The sequence below is a fragment of the Choloepus didactylus genome, chromosome 10 (assembly GCF_015220235.1).
Source record: "Choloepus didactylus isolate mChoDid1 chromosome 10, mChoDid1.pri, whole genome shotgun sequence".
Taxonomy (NCBI): Eukaryota; Metazoa; Chordata; class Mammalia; order Pilosa; family Megalonychidae; genus Choloepus; species Choloepus didactylus.
In genome coordinates, this window is record NC_051316.1 from 54,920,699 (window position 1) to 54,938,598 (window position 17,900).

The 17,900-nt window shown below is 40.4% G+C and overlaps 1 pseudogene; it reads left to right on the top strand.

Moving 5' to 3' along the window:
* The first annotated feature begins 1,110 nt into the window (after positions 1-1,110).
* The window catches only part of LOC119545199, a 41,453-nt pseudogene continuing 24,663 nt past the window's right edge, over positions 1,111-17,900 (top strand).

Here is a 17,900-nt window from a genome sequence, read left to right on the forward strand (position 1 = left end):
CTCTGTAGGAGAAAAGAGAAAGAGAGAAGGAAGGTGTGAATGGCTTTTGGGGTTTGCCATAATATGTGAACATAGCCATTTTGTGAGTGTAATTTGGGTTCATTCCACACTAGATTGTTAGTAATAGCTCAGAAACATTATTTTCTATTGATTTATCTTTGTTATGTTTTAATTTTTTTCAATATCATACATATGAAGGTAGAAGTACTAGCATTTTGATAAAAGTGCATTAACAAAGTTTTCTATTTGCAGCATAATTCAAGGGGTTAAATTTCAGAAAATTATTTGTTAGAGTGAATGCAGATTTTTTTGAATTAAGATTGAGGAAGTTTAGTAACTTCTGATGGTTTTCAAACTGTGCTACACATGATTTTTTTCCTCTCATACCTTATCACTCTTCATAGTGCTTCCTAATGAATAAACATATTCAGAGAATTAACCAGGTACACTTACGGAAGCATCAAGTTTGCATGATTTCAGTTACTAAAATTGAAACTTTTAATAAGATTTTAAGAAAATACCAGTTTTTTAAACACCTTTGCTAGAACAGCCCCTTCCCAATTTATTTCAGGGCCTTTTTGGCTTTGGCGCATGGGTTTTGCCTCACACACTTTTTTCCTTTAGTGACTTTCTCTGATAAAGCACAGGGATACTATTATTGGTAATAAGATATGATTTCTAATTTGAAGATAGTTTTATTGTTGAAGTGTCACTGCTGAAAATAATTGAGCTATAAAATTAAAATCTTACAGTTGAAATCTTAATTGGTAGGTTTACTTTATGTATATTTTCATGTCTTAGGCACTGATCTAATCTGTAGACTGAATAAGTGACTGTATTTAAAGTGAAATTTCGAAAGGCACCAATGAAATCGTTCTCTACCCGTTAGCTGATGCTGAAATTTCCTCTCTTGCTAGTCCTTTAAGTTTAAAGTTGTATAAGAGTAATACTTCAGGTTACTAGTCATGTTTACTTCAGTGCATGTGAATTTCACCTTTTTTTTTTTTTTCCTGGAGAGCATGTTTTAAGAGGAAGAGCACAAGACCTTGGATATCTGAGAGAGGGAGTACTACCCAAAGAGGGTAAGTTACAGAGGGAGAGAAGGGACACATGGAGGAGAGGCTGTAGGTGTCCAAGGTACTTGTCTGCTTCACATTCTGCTTCCAACCTGCCCTGTTTACTTTGTTATTTCCTACTATTGTAATATTGTCAGGTGATACATATTTTCATATTATTTTGATATGTTGAAAACTTCCTAAATTCACAAATTAGAAAAGTAAAAAAAAAAATGCTCAAGCTGATGAAGGAAAGTACATGGAAAGAACTAAAAGATATCAGGAAAACAATGAATGAACAATATGAGAGTCTAACAAAAGAGAAAGAACTTTTAAAAAGGAACCAAACAGAAATACTGGAGTTGAAAACCACAATAACAGAAATGAAAAAAATGCCCAGGAGGATTTCATGAGCATATTGAAACTGGCAGAAGAAAGAATCAGTGAACTTGAAGACAAGACACTTGAAATGAGTCAGGCTGAGGAGCAGAAAGAAAAAAGAAATATTAAAAGCAAAAATAGCCTAAGACAGCTATGGGACATGATTAAGCAAACAAATATATGCATTATGGGATTCTCAGAAAGAGAAGAAAGGGAGAAAGGGGCAGAAGGAATAGTCAAGGAAATAATGACGGAGAGCTTCCCAAATTTAGCAAAAAACGTGTTTATGCACATCCAAGAAACCCAGAGAACACCAAAGAGGATAAACATAAAGAAAAATACACCCCATCATAGATTGACTACACTATTAAATGCAAAGGACAAGGAGAGAGTTCTGAAAGCTGCAAGAGAAAAGCAATGTGTTTGTGCCGGTTTGAATGTATTGTGTCCCCCAAATGCCATTATCTTTGTGGTCTTGTGGGACAGACGTTTTGGTGCTGGTTAGATTTGCTTGGAATGTGCCCCACCCAGCTGTGGGTGGTGACTTTGGTGGGATACTCCCATGGAGGTGTGACCCCACCCATTCAGGGTGGGCCTTGATCAGTGGAGCCATATAAAACATGCTGACTCAAAGAGACGGAACGGAGTGCAGCTATGAGTGACGTTTTTAAGAGGAGCAAGCTTGCTAGAGAGGAACATCCCAGGAGAAAGCCATTTTGAAACCAGAACTTTGGAGCAGACGCCATCCATGTGCCTTCCCAGCTAACAGAGGTTTTCTGGACACCATTGGCCATCTCCAGTGAAGGTACCCGATTACTGATGTGTTACCTTGGACGTTTTGTGGCCTTAAGACTGTAACTGTGTAGTGAAATAAACCCCCATTTTATAAAAGCCTATCCATCTCTGGTGTTTTGCATTCTCCAGCATTAGCATACTAAGACAAAAGGGAGTCCCAATTAGACTGAGTGCTGATTTCTCATCAGAAACCATGGAAGAAGGCAGTGGCTTGAAATACTTGAAATACTTGAAATACTTGAAATACTTGAAGAAAAACAACTATTAGCCAAGAATTTTATATCTGGTGAGACTTTCTTTCAAAATGAGGGTGAGATTAAGACCTTCTCAGATAAACAAAAGCTGAGGGAGTTCATCAGCAGTAGACCAGACCTACAAGCAATGCTAAAGGGAGTTTTTTAGACTGAAATGAAATGACATGAGATGGTGATTCAAATGAGCATAAAGAAATAAAGACCTGCAGTTAAGATAATTAGATAGTTGAGAATTATAAATGCCAGTATTATGGTATTGTATTGCTTGATATGTAACTTCACTTCTTCCTACAGGTGCTAAAATGCAAATGCAAAAAAGTAATGATAAATTTATGTTTTAGGACATACAGTGTACAAAGATATAACTGGTAACAAGTACAAAAAAATGGGGGGGGGAGGAATATAGGACAAGTACATGTGCATGCTATTGAAGTTAGGTTGGTATCCAAACAAATATGATTATTATATATTTATGATGTTAACTCCATGGTAACCACAAGGAAAATAGGTGAATAATATATGCAGATAGAAGCGAGAAGGCACTCAATGTGGTACAACACAAAAAAAGCAAATAAATATACAAGTAGGCTTTAACAGAAGTAAGGGACAAAACAGGTATAAGATTAAATGGCAAAATGGCAAAAGAAAGATCTGTATTATCAGTAGTAACTTTAAATGTAAATGGATCAAACTCTACAGTCAAAAGACAGAGATTGGCAGAATGAATAAAACAGCATGACCCAACTATATGCTATTTTCAAAAGACTGACTTTAAAGTCAAAGATACAAGTAGATTGAGGGTGAAAGGATGGGAGAAAATATACCATTAAAAGTAGCAACCAAAAGAGACCTGGGGTAGCTATATTAATATCAGATAGAATAGACTTTCAGTCCAAAACAGTTATGAGGGACAAAGATGCTCATCACATACTGATAACGGGGACAATGCAACAGGAAGATGTAACAACTATAAATATATATGCACCTAACAGCAGAGCACCAAAATATATGAAGCAAATACTGACAGATTTGAAAGGAGAAATTGATGGTTCTACATTAATAGTAGGAGACTTTAACCCACCACTCTCAATAAGGGATAGGACATCTCAACAGATGATCAATAAGGAAGTACAGGATTTGAATGATACCCTAAACCAATTAGACTTAACAGACATATATAGAACACTGCAGCCAATGAAAACAGACTATACATTCTTCTCAAGTGTACATGGATCATTGCACAGGATAGACCACAAAACAAGTCTCAAAAAACTTGAAATTATACAATCTATATTCTCTGACCACAACAGAATGAAGGTAGAAATCAATAACAGAGAGAGAGGGAATATTCACAGGTATGTAGAAATTAAACAACATACTCTTAAACAACCAGTGGGTTAAGAAGGAAATCAGAAGCAAAGTTAGGAAATACCTTGAGGCAAATGAAAATGAAAATACAACATAACAAAACTTATGGGATGTAGTAAAGGCAGTGCTAAGAGGAAAAATGTTCTAGTTTGCTAATGCTGCTGGAATGCAAAACACTGGAAATGGCTTGGCTTTTATGAAAGCGGGTTTATTTGGTTACACAGTTACAGTCTTAAGGCCATAAAGTGTCCAAGGTAACACATCAGCAATCGGGTAACTTCACTGGAGGATGGCCAATGGTGTCTGGAAAACCTCTGTTAGCTGGGAAGGCACATGGCTGGCGCCTGCTCCAAAGTTCTGGTTTCAAAATGGTTTTCTCCCAGGATGTTCCTCTCTGGGCTGCAGTTCCTCAAAAATGTCACTCTTAGTTGCACTTGGGATATTCGTCCTCTCTCAGCTTCTCCGGAGCAAGAGTCTGCTTTCAACAGCTGTTTTCAAACTGTCTGTCATCTGCAGCTCCTGTGCTTTCTTCAAAGTGTCCCTCTTGGCTGTAGCTCCTCTTCAAAATGTCACTCTCAGCTGCACTGAGTTCCCTCTGTCTGTCAGCTCATTTGTATGGCTCCAGCGACTCAACTTAGACCCACCCCAAATGGGCGGAGCAACAACTCCATTAAATTATCCAATCAGAGTCATCACCCACAGCTGGGTGGGGCGCATCTCCACAGAAACACTCAAAGAATTACAATCTAATCAACACTGATAACCTCTGCCCACACAAGATTACATCAAAGATAATGGCGTTTGGGGGACACAATATATTCAAACTGGCACAGAAATCTATAGCTCTAAACGCTTTAAAGAAGAAAGACTTCGAATTAGAAGCCTAACCTCAAAACTGAAAGAACTAGAAAAAGAAAAGCAAAGTAAACTCAAAGTGAGCAGAAAGTAGAAAATAACAAAGATTAAAGTGGAGATAAATGAAATAGAAAATTAAAAAGAAAATAAAATCAACAAAACCCAGTTTGTTCTTTGAACACCAATCAAGGTGTAACATGATTTTAAACAAAAACGAGGCAATTCTTGACCAAAAGGGGGATGTGAAAGGAAATGAGGTGGGCTTCAGTAGCAGAGAGATTCCAAAAGGAGCTGAGAGGTCACTCTGGTGGGCACTCTTACTCACAATACAGACAACCCTTTTTAGGTTCTAATGAATTGGAATAGCTAGCAGTAAATACCTGAAACTATCAAACTACAACCCAGAACCCATTATTGAAGATGACTATATAAAAATGTAGCTTATGAGGGGTGACAGTGTGATTGGGAAAGCCATATGGACCACACTCCCCTTTGTCTAGTTTATGGATGGATGAGTAGAAAAATGGGGGAAGAAAAAAAAGAAAAAATAAGGCACCCAATGTTCTTTTTTTACGTGACTTGTTCTTTTTCACTTAAATTTTTATTCTTGTTATTTTTGTGTGTGTGGTAATGAAAATGTCAAAGGTTGATTTTGGTGATGAATGCACAATTATATAATGGCACTGTAAACAACTGAATGTACGCTTTGTTTTGTATGACTGCATGGTATGTGAATTATCTCAATAAAATGAATTAAACAAACAAACAAACAAAAAACCAACAAGGCAATTAATCTCGGCCCAAATCCATTGATTGGTATACAGAATCAACCAATATCATTTTTGGAATGAAAGACGGTAGGCCAAAGCCCCATCAGTGCAAAATGTTTCAGCTCTGCTGAACTGAGCTACCAGATTCTGGCAGTCCAAATGATTAAGGTCTCAGAGTCTTTTGAACACCGTGGAAGAGTGGATCTTAATAGTTACAGTAGGCTGCAGCAAGCTGGCTTTGGTAAATCTTCCGGGCTCGGGTGGCACCCACACTTCTAGTCACGCAAACTTAGGCAGAAGTGGGTCCAGTCTCTGTGTTCCTCACAAATTTCCTGCTCCGGCTTCCCACTGAGGACTCATTTAGGGGATGTGCTCCGCAGTACCGTGTGTGTGCCTCAAAATCAGGGCAGATTCGCCCTACGAACCCGGCCCTTGCAGCACATACCCAATTAATGTAACAGCACTACTTATGTCCTCCCATTTCAAGAAGGTCAGAGGGCAGAGACCGAAACTGCTCGGTAGAAGGCGCTGAGCTCAAGATCGGGACACCGCGGCCCCGCCCACACGCCGCCTCTGACGTCACCGCTCTGCCGGGCTCCCATAGGCCAATCTCGGCGCGTGAACTCAGGTCTAAGCTAAAGCCAAGTGGCGCGGCCCGCGCTCTAGTTTACGTGATCGGTTCCTAGCTTCTGCTCACCTGTCTTCCCCGTCATGTGAGGGCAAGGACTTCTCAAGCCTTAGGGAGCTGGAAATTGCTATAAGGTGCTTAGTACAGCGTGGAGGATGAAATTGGAGGGAGGAACGTGCCTGGACTCTCTAAACCATGGAGGTTCAAGTGTCTAGGCTCCTGCACGCTCACGCTGTCGGATGACGTTCCTGTGACCTGCTTTTGTGTAACCTTCACGCCCCTCGAGCGAGTTGTGTGATGTACAGCGACCGTTCGCGCCCCGAGGACTGTTTGTGTAACTGAAGAGCAATCTGGCGGTTGACACCCTCATTGCCTGCACACTACTGATGGCCCTCTCATTTTTTTAGCCAGGTTCCTGACCTGTCCGCCCTGGAAATCGCTATTGAGGTGAGGTTCCTGAGGAACGTGCTCTCGGGACAGTTTCCAAATATTGTTCCTTCCATATCGATTCTTGTGGCGCCAGGAAAGGCGTGAGCCTGTGGGTCAGTTTCTGCCTGTGTCCGCCATTTCTGTCGTGACTTTCAGTCTTGTGGAGTGTACTGCTGGCTGACCTTCACCCCTCCTGCTATGTAGGTTTCTTCCTGTGGTGCTTACAAGAAGGTGATCTTACCCCCACCATTACCACCTGATCAGTTCAGACCACCTCTTCAATTCTTTGGGCTAAACATTTTCTTCCACACTTCCTTTTTTTTTTGCTAGGCCAAACTTCAGGCTGATAAAAATAAGTAGGTCCTTAAGTAGGGTGGAGAAGCTGAGATTGAAATCAAATAAAAAAAATTAAAGTGGATTAAAAAAATATTTCAGCAATGCAGACAAGTGGGTGTTGTGCATGATGAAGCTGTTGGGAAGATGTCTCAATATCCTACACAGCAAACAAATTTATATTTGAATGTGTACCAAGGGTTTTTGACATTACGATTGTTGAGAACTGTACACTATTGGAATTTTTGATACTGTAGGGCAAGAAGGTCAAGACAAAATGGATGTATCTCTTGTCTATTTTTTAGTGGTCTTCAGTTCTCATTTGAAAATGTGAAAGAAAACTGGGTTCCTGAGATAACTCATTACTGTCCAAAGACTACTTTTTTGTCTGTTGGGGCCAAAACTAATCTCAGAAATGACTCTTTACTATTGAGAAATTTGCCAAGAACAAACAGAAGCCCATCACTCCAGGGACTCTGAAAAGTTTGTCTGAAGGTTGTCAAATATGTGAAATGTTCTGCACTCACACAGAAAGCCTGGAGAATGTATTTGACGACACAATATTGGCTGCCCTGGGGCCTCCAGAAGTGAAGAAGATCCGTGGTGAGTGTTGTTTTAAACATGCCTCCAGACCCCTTTCTGCCCAGTTGATGTTGTCATCATACTAAAAATAATGTTTGAATAAAGTTGAAATTTTAGATTTGTTTTTGCAGGTGTAAGGAAACTGCTCCATACCAGTACCTGATGACCTTACATGTCGTTTCTTTATTAGACAAATCTGAAGTCTTAACTTGATAAATTTGGCACCCAACCTGGGATCGGTAAGGTCATGATGCCCTTTTGGAAGAAAGACAGCTGTGTGGACCAGTTTTAGGGATATATTAAGACTCCCTGGGATCTGGTAGTGCATGTTCTTCCCTGAATCATGGACCAGTTAAGTAGCTGTGTGGGCCTGTTTAGGGGATATGAAGAGACTCCCTGGGATCTGATAGCCTGTGCTACCTGTTAGTGAATGTTTGGAATCTTAGTGGCAAGAGGTGTGATTGAAGCCAGCTGCCTGAATGGTATCTTAATTATTAAAAGTATACGTTGAGGTTGAGCAGCCAGCCACTTAAATCTGAAAGTAAGTGCAAACCTGTGCTTACTGGTGCAGAGCTGCTTCCTCCATGCCCTCTGATCTTTTCCCTCCTTCTTATCCTGACCTCAGCTGCTTTAAGGAAAGAAAATTCTTCTCTGCTTCAGCCAACCCTACTGGCTGGTCTCCTTGGCATTGCTCTGTACTCCCTGAAGAGATAAGATGGTGTCTGGACAGCTGTTGTTGTAACCCCTGAGGTATCTGTACTAAACACCTTTGTCTATGTTTTCCTAACAAGCATCTGAATTCACTTGATAGAATTCGGGCAAAACTTGCAGTAAAGAGAAAAAAATTAAAATAACTTTTTTTAGTGAGGGCTCTGAGCCAATTCAATATACTGATATGAAAATGTATAATTTTAATTGGTGTGTTTCTTGCTTGTACTATGAAGGCTTATAAAGTGTTAGAGAAAATTCCCTTCATGTCTCCAGTTTTTACTGGATAAATATGCCTGTTGGTTGGCAAATCAGAGGTTTATATTTCAATGGCTCTGATGGTATTAGCAGGAGTGACTGATAAATCCTGGCAAAATTCAGGGACCTGCTTGCCTCGTAAAGTTGGGGGACTATGTGGGTGGATTCCCCATGCTGAAACTCTCTGGCAGTCAAAGAAAAAACTCATAGCTCTTACAAAGTAAAGGACTCTATGTTTCTTACGATGCCACCATGGCTTGCCAGCCTTGTAACTCCTGCCAAAAGTTGACCTGCTTGTCTATGTTAAAGAGGCCACACCATTGTGGCCCTTGAACCTTGTGTGAACCCAGCTGTTATAACTGATTCTGCTGAATGTGTTGTGGGAATAAATGTGGCAATAGATGTTGCGTATGTGTAATATTTCTCTTGATCATAAGAGATGTTTCCAGTGGGGAAATGCCATGATTAAAACAGTGATAGTGGAATGAGTACACAACTAGATCCACGGATCCTTTAGCTCAGCCAGTGCAGCAGCATAAGATGTCAGGGGAAGGAGGACAAAGGGGTGAGGGGATTACTATACTGACTGAGGAGCTCATAGAAACAGGAGTGTTCAAGGAAACTGTCCAGCAGGCTGTTCAGACTGCCCTCCCATTTGGCCAAGTTAGCTCTAATGACCCTTTTGAGCTACAAGTGTCAGTGACTGACAGTTTTTCAGACTGGAGCATGTGCCACTAGGCAGCAGTACCCCCTGGGGTTTTTGACATGGCATTTGCCTGATAACCACTGCCTGGTCGATTACATTTGAGGGGCAATTATTGGCTTGTTATTGAGTGTTGGTGAACACTGAAAAGCTAAATAAGCAACAGTAGGTATGTTATACACAGAGATGCCTATCCTGGGATGGGTCAGAAATGAAAACCCCAGCAAAGTGGGTATTGCACAGCAAGCATGCTTTATTAAATGGGAATGGTATATCTAGGAAAGAAGTCAACTGGATGTGTTAGTTTCCAGTGTCACTAGTGTGACAAATTGCCACAGACTCAGTGGCTAAAACATCACAGATTTATTGTGTCACAGTTCTGGAGGCCAAAAAGCCAAAAATGGGTTTCACTTGGCAGAAATCAAGTTGTCAGCAGGGCTGCCTTCCTTTCAGACACTCTAGGGGAGAATCAGTTTCCTTGCCTTCTCCAGTTCTTGAAGGGTCTCCTCATTTCTTGGCTTATGCCCTCTTCTTGGCATCACTCCAGTCTCTTGCTCCATCATTACATGTCCTGTTTCCTCTTCTGTAGTCATATCCCCCTCTGCCTTCCTCTTATAAGGACTCTTGTGATTACATTTAGGGCCCAACTGGATAATCCAGGTGTTGCAGTTTGCTAATGCTGCTGGAATGCAAAACACCAGAAATGGATCGGCTTTTATAAACGGGACTTTATTTTACACAGTTACAGTCTTAAGGCCATAAAGTGTCCAAGGTTATGCATTGACAGTTGGGTACCTTCACTGGAGGATGGCCAATGGCGTCCGGAAAACCTCTGTTAACTGGGAAGGCATGTGGCTGGCGTCTGTTCCAGAATTTTGGTTTTAAAATGGCTTTCTCCCAGGACGTTCCTCTCTCAGCTCCTGTGCATTCTTCAAAGTGTCCCTCTTGCCTGTAGCAAGCTCGCTCCTTCTGTCTGAGCTTATATAGTGCTCTAGTAAACTAATCAAGGCCCACGCTGAATGGGCAGGGTCACATCTCCATGGAAATTATCCAGAGTTATCATGTGCAGTGAGGTGGGGTGCATCTCCATGGAAACAACCTAATCCAGACGTTCCAACTTAATCAACACTAACTGTCTGCCCCACAAGATTGCATCAAAGAACATGGCTTTTTCTGGGGGACATAATATATACAAACTGGTACACCAGGAGAATCTCTTCCTTCCAAGATACTTAATCATATCTGAAAAATTCCTTTTTACCATATAATTTAACATCCATTGATTCCAGTGGTTGAGACTTGAATATATTTGGGGGCCATTATTCAGCCTACCACACCAGGCATTAATGGAGTCTCATAGCTACATAGTCATCACCCAGATATGGCTGTCTCAGATGCAGGGTCTGTGCCAGCACCTCAGGCTTCTTGAGGACCTGGGTAGACTGAGGTTCCTGAGGCTGTCTGGGCCTGCTTCCTGGGTTCATGAATGTATCAGATCAGTTAAAAGCCAATGGGGCTTTGTAGAATAAAGTTAACATAGCAGTTCTGCACCTCCTTATCCTTAGAAAGCCTTAGAAATCCTGCTTATAAGGTTGGACCTTTGCTGATTTCTGAGAATTACAGTTTTGGAAGGGTTTCCACTATTCTCAGAACTGATAAGGGTGTGCCCATTTTACTAGTCCCCAGTAAAAACCTTTAGTACTGAGTCTCCGAGCTTCCCTGGTGGACAACATTTCACATGTGTTATCACGGTTCATTGCAGGGGGAATTAAGAGAATCCTGTGTTACTCCAATGGGAGAGAACTCTTGGAAATATGTACCTGGTTTCCTTCAGATTGTACGCCCTTCACTTTTTCCCTTTGTTGATTTTGCTTTGTATCCTTATGTTGTAAGAAGTTTTAGCTGTGAGTACAACTATATGCTGGGTCCTGTGAGTCCTCCTCGTGAATTATTGAACCTGAAAGTGGTCTTGGGGGCTCTGACACAGTTGGTGTAAGAAGTGGGATTTGCTACCTTGAACCTGACTCACTGAAATGGGTATCAAAAGCATTGTTTGGGAAAAGTAAGGATGAAGGCATGGAGGGTGATGACCTTTGGGGCCTGGCATGAATCAGCAGCTGAGCTACTGTCTGCACTCTAGGAGAACTGGCTCACTGGGTCTCCTGGCTGCTCTTGGCCATGCTAGCTAAAGTGAGAGGGAAAAAGTGCAGCCCGGGTGATTCCATTTTGGGGTTTGTTCTCTCCTCCATGTAGAAGGAGAACGAGCCCCGAATTCTCAAAGGTGAACTTTGGATGAGCCAAAAATATTAAAAATTTCCTTGCTCTTTCTTCCAAGTGAGAGGGAAAAAGTTAAATCAATTCCCAGGCTATAGCAAAGCAAACTAAAGGGAAAAAAAGGGAAAAATACTCCAGCCGTTTCTTCAGCCTAGCTGCTGCCATTGCTACCATAAGAACCCCTTCTACCCAACCTGTGTGGTCAGGATTCTTCCCTGGCATCTGTAATGTTAATTCTGAAATGCTAAATTTACTATTAGGGATTTGAGTAAATTTCCAAATAAAAAAGGAGGGGGGAGTTAAAAATGGCTTTGTGTTTTGTGGCTATTACATCTGGATGTAGAGTAAAAATTGATGTAAAATGTTATTGTTCCAGTTTGCTAAAGCTGCCATTATGCAAAATACCAGAGATGGATTGGCTTTTATAAAAGAGATTTTGTAAAGGGGATTTATTAGGTTACAAATTTACAGTTCCAAGGCCACATAAATGTCCAAACTAAGGCACCAGCAAGAGGATACCATCACTGAAGAAAGGTCAATGGTGTCCTGAACACCTCTGTCAGCTGGGAAAGCATGTAGCTGGCATCAGCTGGTCCTTTGCTCTCAGGTTGCATTTCAAAAATGGCTTTCTTCAAAATGTTTCTGGGCTTCTGTCTCTCTAGCTTCTCTCAGCTCTCTTCTTGGTTCTCCTAAGGTGTTTCTCTCTCAGCATCTGGGAGTCCTCTCTTAACTTCTCCAGGGCAAACTCTGGCTTCATCTCTTAGCTTAGCATCTCCAAATGTCCTTCTATCTGCATCTCCCAACATCTCCAAGCATCTGTGTCTGTGTCAGCTGTTCTCTCCAAAATGTATCTCTCAGAGTCTCTGAGGTCCTTCTCTCTGTGAACTCTCTTAAAGTATTCCTGTGATCTAATTAAGACTCACCCAGAAGGGGCAGGGTCACATCTCCATGGAAACAACCTAATCAAAAGGTCCCAACCTAATCAAAAGACTAGTAAGTCTGCCTGCACAAGATTGCATTAAAGAACATGTCTTTTCTGGGTGACATAATAGATTCAAACCAGCACAGTTATATACATATAATTTCATAAATGCTGGAGGGATCATCCTAATCAGGGAAAGCAACAAAGAAAAAGTGTTAATGGGAAACACCAATAATTTATTGTTTTTTGCCACCTGTGGATGGGTTGAAATTTAAATTTGTTGAATATTAAAAACAAAATAAGTCTCCATATTTGATGTCTTTACTATAATTTTTACCTATTGAAGTTACTGGAAAAAGAGACAAAAAGAAAAGAGAGACAGTCTCCTGATGGAAGTACACTTTTAGAATTTCACAAAGCAGTTAGTTGCTAATCAGTTCTTGTACAGTCGTAAGTCTGATCCTTATAGGCTTATGATTTTCCAGCCCGATGTGCATATTTTTGAATGAGTCAATTTGGACTGACAGGATAAAAAGGGCATAATAAAGCCTTGCTTGTCACTTCGACTTAGAACACAGCTTTCTGGCCTTGCAGCATCTTGGCTTTGCTGCCGCTGAAGGAAAACCACTGATTCTTTGGAATCCTGAATTCACAGAACCTAATTGCCCAGACCTGTTTGGTATGGGAATGTTTCAGCTACAACAGTATCTGTGCCAAACTAGAATCTGATGAAATTGCTCTGCTCAACAAATGAAACTCAGACTCTGTAGACTGTTGCAGATTTAAGACACTCCTCTGTGGGACCCTAAATTGTGACAACATCACAGATGCTAGTTGGACCATCTGGGTCACCAGCAAGTGTCCACAGAAAAAGGCTTGTTTCTGATGGGGCCAACTGAAATTGATTGGCTCTATATTTCTGGCTTTCTATGTATGCAGACACTGTTTGCATTCTTAACTTATGATTCCTGTAAAAGCTGCAGATTGGGGGAGGGCACGTTCTAGAGAGCATGGCCTCACTACCCACTCCTGACAGATCAGTCTCTCAAACCCCTCCCAAGGCGATCTCACTGCTATTGACTTGTGTTCAGCTTTCCAGATTAGTTGCAGTTTGCAACAGCAGGTTGATAACCTGACTTTCCCTCACAGTTCTCCTGGTACATACAAGATAGTGAATACTTTAAATATTAAATGCAGCTGTCCCCAGAAAAGGATTGATCTTTTCTAGGTAGCTCACTGGATAATAATCAGGATAAAGGGGTGGAAGGTTATGTAAAACCATATAAAAATTTTTTTTAATTAAAGGCTTCATCTTGAGCAATTCTGAATATAATGGGCCTATCTGGTAAAAGTTTATAAAAATGTGTTTTCTATGAAAATGCTTTTGTCCATCTTATAGCCCTTTCATGTAAAAGGCTCATTTATGAGAGTAGATGATTGAAAAAGTATTGTTATGGTTGTGGAATGGGACACCGATTTTGTAGCAACAGAGGAAAATTTAAAACCCCCCAGCACCTGAGAAGGTACAGCAGCAGGAGGAAGATATTAATGATCTCTATTTTTCAGAACTATTCCTGGAAGCTTTCCCTATCCATAAAGGAAAGCTCCCTGTGCTGCCTTTTCGAAGTGCTGTGAGCACTTTGAATTCAAACTGGTTGCTGAGCTTATGCTCATACCTTACAGAACTGACTGTAAGACAGCAGAAGGTAGTCCCAACACTTGTACTTTCTACTCAGAAAGCTTATAGACGTCATCCATACTCGGGAAGCTGATGAACTGATGTCATAGACAAGTGAAACTGTTTGCAATTGACTGCCTCAGGTGGTCCCTCTGAAACCAAGGGCTGAAATAAATTACTTGGACTAGATTGAAAACTCTAGGGTGGGAGGTCCCCCATAGAAGACCACACTGGGGGCCCTGTTAAGCTGTACTGTCTGAAATTAAGTATGTCCTACATGGTGTGCACCAACAATTATAAATTCCAGGGGTGCCACGTGTGCACTTTGGGATTGTGCTTATGTACTATCACGACACTGCATCAGCCGTGGAAGGCTTTCAGGTCAGCTTCAGAAATCTGGCCAGAGTAGTGCTGTGTCTGGATTGATGCCTTGATTCAGGTAAAAAAGATTAATACAAAAGCCTAAGGATGAAGCCACTTGGCTTTCTAAGATAGACCTATATTGTTAATGGGATTTGTTTTAACTGGCTAAGCCCAGGACCCCTAAAGGTAATAAGTGAGATCAATACTGCAGGTTGTTCTCACCCTTCTGCATGGGGTCCTACTGATAATAATTTTGAGGTAGACACATTGGCCCAGGGCCAAGGTGGACTTTGCAGAAAAGTATTAACATGGCAGGGCTGAGCCTGTTTATCTCTAGAAAGCCTGCTTACATGATTGGCCCTTTGCAGGTGTGTGGGAACTGGGATTTAGGATGGATTCCCACCATTCCCAAAACTGATAAAGAGTGGCTTAATGTGTCTTAACTGTACAACCAATGTAGTTTATTTTGAATATACCTTATTTCCTTCTGGGAGTTTGTAATTTTGGAATGTGTTAGGTAGAGGGTGCCTATTTGAACAGCCCCCAGTCTCAGCTTTGGGCACTGAAGCCCTCATGAGCTTCCCTGGGAGACAACACTTTAAACATGTTACACAGTTTATTGATGGGGGAATTTAGCACATCTTGTTTGACTCCACTGGGAGAGAACTCTTGGAAACTTGTGCCTGGTTTCCTCCAGATCTTACCCCATGCATCTTTTCCCTTTGTTGATTTTGTTTTTGCCATGGGTTCATCTCTTTACACCTCAAACCTATGATCTCCATTCGAAAAGGGCTGAGCCTTACCAGGTTGTGATTCAGTGGGTTTGGACTTCATCAAATAACCTCCCAATCAATTAAGAGTATAGGGACAGACAATAGTTTAAAAGTAAAGAGCACTCAAAACAAGAATTCAACTTTAACACATTTTACTAAAGGAGCACTTAAGGTAAAAGGAACAAGTTTACAATGTAAAAAATTAATTGATACATTACCAAGCCTGGGAGCCCCCACTCCTCCAGACACAGTTAGACATGAGATCAGAGAGCTCCCCCCTGTTTGAGTTACAGAAAATTTGTAGCATCTTGATTTAGAGTACCTTTAATTAAGTCATATTCTATTTTTATGTTAAATGATGCATTGTGAACACGAGTGACTCACGAAGTGAAACATCTTGATCCACAATTGGTTCAAGATCAAAGGAGGGTATCCACAACATTATTAGAGACAGCCTTGAATGCTTGTGAAACTCTACTGATAATATATATTTTTTTTACATTTTATTTTGAAGTAAATTCAAAGTTATAGGAACATCTACTGATAATATTTTTACTAATTAAGCTACAATTTCTGTAAGAGCAATATAACATACTTTTACTTGCATAAAATAAAAAAATTAGAAAAGAGACTACTATTACTTATCTCTAACTTGTTAATAGTTTTCTCATTTTATAATTAGGTTAGCCATTACATCATATTGATAAACATACATTTGATTAGGACTGTATTCAGTCTTGTTACGTTATTTATGACTTATCTATGATTAAAGTAATGGCTGCAGCCCCATCCTGTTTTCACAGAGGACCAGATGATTACATGTTATCTGTATCTAAGAAGGTTGAGAGGGCCTTTCTGCTTTCTTGAAAATATTCACAGCTTTTTTTCAACTGTTTAGCTTCTCCTTCAGTATAATCTTCTAATATAGGACTTGAAGGATATGAATCATCTGTCCCAGTTATTATAGTAAGACTTTTCCACTTTTTATCATTTGGAAATTGTACCTGAGTGTTTTGGGGTAAAAGTTCTGTTAAATATGCTTCTATATTAGAAGAAATAACTGGTTCTTCACTATCAGAACAGAAAACATAATGTGTTATATGAGAGTAGCATAGAAAGAAGGAGTCAGCATCCTCATTATCAGATTCCTCAGTAGAGCTGTTATCCTGTGATACCATCTCCTGCTGACTTCTCTCTCTTAATTCTATATAACTCATTCCATCATTAATTTGGTTAATATCTGGATCTCCTTGTTCTCTTATTTTCATTCCATAAGGACTAATCACATTGTTTCTGAAATTCTTGCCCTTTCAGAAATTGGCCATACCTGTGGGTAGGATGTATTCAGTTAGGATCAATAGCCCATTTATTCAAAATAGAGACCACTTTATCCGTATGTTCTACCAGAAGAGTTCTTATACCTGGATTAAAATCTAAAGGATACAGTATTCTGTTACTGGTTTATCTAATTCAGGGTGATCAAAATCCAAATACCATATAATTGCTTTGTTCCCCTCTTTAGGGAAGTTCCAGAACCAGTTATTATACACCAAAACATTGTTTAGGATTAATTTTAGATTCTTACCACCACACCAAGTGGCATTTTTACAGCAAAGAAAAGTGCAAGTTCCATATGGGGTCAAAGTCATCACCACGTCCCCAAGTCCCGGTGAGTTGAAGGCTATTTGAGATTGTTGTCCTGCAAGATCTCCTCCATGGTGATGGGTATAGGATCTCCTGTCTGGCTGCATAGGTGTCCGTTCTGGCAGATCAGAATGCTCAGCACATGTGGTAGCTTGCTTGGTGGTGGAAATGGAGTTGTTGCCAGGATATACGGGCTCAATATCAGGTGCCAGTTGTGCTCGCAAAGCTCTGCACCTGGTTGGGTGTCCTTGTATCTCCTAGAGCTCTTACTAGAAGGAATGAGTGATGGCAAGGCAAAGCGTACATCATGACAATTTATTAAGTGTCTCTTTAACTCTTGAATAGTAACCTGGTGGTATATCCCATTTTTATTGGAAGGAAGCACTCAGAATTTGGATTGGTATTATAAAATAGATATTTTTCTATCCAGAAACTCTTCTCCACATATCTTACACATATATTTCAGACTAAGTTTGTTACTCTCAGTTACAATAAAGGTAATGTCAAAATGATATATTAAATTCCTAACAGTATAGGGAGTGTTCAGAGTTAATAGAGCAGATTGAAGTTTCCACTTACATTCTTTTTACTAAGGCCTTGTAGTAAGGTTTTATGAAGATGCTGTAAAATGGCAGTATTTCCTCGTTCTTCTCCATGGTCACTTACTGTTCCTTTTTTTTTCTGAGAATTTAGAAGCCATGTTAGAATCCTGAAAATCAATACTATAAGTGTACTAATAATTATTAGGAAGACTATGAGCTTAACATATGTTGATATATCAGTTATTCCACCAAAGATGCCTTTGGTAGCAGTACTCACAAAACTGGCTATTGTTTTAGCGGCTGAGGCAGCAGCAGGCCAGATGTCCTCCAATGCTTCTCCTAGTTTCTTGATCCACTCTGGAGCATCCCCTTCATGTAAATCCAGTCTGAGAGACACCCAGGGGAGTGAATCTCCCTGGCAACGTGGAATATGACTCCCGGGGAGGAATGTAGACCTGGCATCATGGGACGGAGAACATCTTCTTGACCAAAAGGGGGATGTGAAAGGAAATGAAATAAGCTTCAGTGGCAGAGAGATTCCAAAACGAGCCGAGAGGTCACTCTGGTGGGCACTCTTATGCACAC